The following is a 2,110-nucleotide window of genomic DNA, read 5'->3' as shown; positions in this document are numbered from 1 at the left end:
GTCGGTGAGCTGGCAGAAGCGTTAGCACACCGGGCGAAATGCTTAGCGGTATTTCGTCTGTCTTTATGTTCTGAGTTCAAATTCCGCCGAGGTCGACTTTACCTTTTATCCTTTCGGGGTCGATAAATTAAGTACCAGTTGCGTACTAGGGTTGATCTAATCGACTGGCCCCCTCCCACCAATATTTCGGGCCCTGTGCCTAGAGTGGAAGATAATATTTACAGCTTATGCAAACTGGCAGAGTCGTTAGAGCGCCGGGCGAAATGCTTATTTCATCTGCCTTTATGTTCTGAGTTCAAATTCCGCCGAGGTTGACTTTGCATTTCATCGTTTCGGGGTCGATAAATTAAGTACCTGGGGTCGATTTAATCGACCGGCCCCCTCTCCAAAAATTTCGGGTCTTGTGCTTAGAGTAGAAAAGTATATATATATATAGAAATGATAATTGTCCTAATGACTGTATAAAAACGTAAAGAAACTATTTTAACCGTAGTATATTTAACTATAAATTTTAAAAAGGAGCACTCCGTCGGTTACGACGATGAAGGTTCTAGTTGATCCGATCAACGGAACAGCTTGCTCGTGAAATTAACGTGCAAGTGGCTGAGCACTCCACAGACACGTGTACTCTTAACGTAGTTCTCGGGGAGATTCAGCGTGACACAGAGTGTGACAATGCTGGCCCCTTTGAAATACAGGTACTTCTCATTTTTGCCAGTTGAGTGGAGCGCAGCAACGTGAAATAAAGTGTCTTGCTCAAGGACACAACGCGTCGCCGGGAATTGAACTCACGACCATACGATCGTGAAGGGAACACACTTAACCAATAAGCCACGCGCCTTTGCTAATAGTATAAATATACATAAATAGTATAGGAGTGGCTGTGTGGTAAGTAACTTGCTTACCAACCACATGGTTCCGGGTTCAGTCCCACTGCATGGCACCTTGGGCAAGTGTCTTCTACTATAGGCTCGGGCCGACCAAAGCCTTGTGAGTGAATTTGGTAGACGGAAACTGAAAGACGCCCGTCGTATATATGTGTGTGTGTGAGTGTGTGTGTGTGTGTGTGTGTGTGTGTGTGTGTATCTGTGTTTGTCTCACCACCATCACGTGACAACCGACGGTGGTGTGTTTACGTACCCGTAACTTAGCGGTTCAGCAAAAGACACCGATAGAATAAATACTAAGCTGACAAAGTATAAGACCTGGAGTCAATTTGCTCGACTAAAAGGCGGTGCTCCAGTATGGCCGCAGTCAAATGACTGAAACAAATGAAAGAATATATATTTTTCAATCCGTTGTAGCTATCTTTGTTTTTTCCTGAGACATCAGTTTCCTTCAGTATTCGAAATTTTGAAACCTTTGTTAATATTTTTGATATTCCACGAGCATATTTGGTGGGGTGGGGGTATTTTAGGGTTTTTTTTTCTTTTTGCTTTTTTTTTTCATGTTCGTCCTCAAACTTAAGCTCATATATTGTGTGATATAGTGTTTCTCTATGTGCGTGTGTTTTATATATCCCAGACATAAGTTTCATAAGCTACAGAATATGATTATCCACACTAGCACACTTGAAACGTACCTGTTATAACTCGAGGCCCTTCAGAAATTGAACCTCCTTACGTACTCCCTGGGAATTCATGGTATGAAATTCATTGTCATTGCTCCGATTTGGTCGCCAATACCATGTATTTAGTTTAAAATGCAGAAAAAATAGGGAGTGACTTGTGGAGCCCCAATTAGGAGGCCCTTAAAAAAATAGACCCCCATAGGTCATTCCCTGGGATTAGGGTAGTTGCTGATTTCAGTTTCGTTGTCCTTGCACCAACGGTCTAGGAGGAGTTAACGAACATAAAAGCGTAACGGACAGAGAAACATCACTCAAATTTATAATAGGATATATATATATATATATAAATATATATATATGTGTGTGTGTGTGTGTGTGTGTGTGTGTGTGTGTGTGTGTTTGAGGAGTTTCGTTATAGGTATAAAAATATACCATAAACAAGTATTAAGAAAATGGAGAAAAAATGTTGAATCAGAAATAGATTTATTACAAAACTGGATTCAATGCATACATACGTTTCGAAAAACAATGCAAATGTGT

The sequence above is a fragment of the Octopus bimaculoides genome, chromosome 7 (genome assembly GCF_001194135.2).
Source record: "Octopus bimaculoides isolate UCB-OBI-ISO-001 chromosome 7, ASM119413v2, whole genome shotgun sequence".
Lineage (NCBI taxonomy): Eukaryota > Metazoa > Mollusca > Cephalopoda > Octopoda > Octopodidae > Octopus > Octopus bimaculoides.
Note: the sequence above shows the minus strand (reverse complement) of the source record.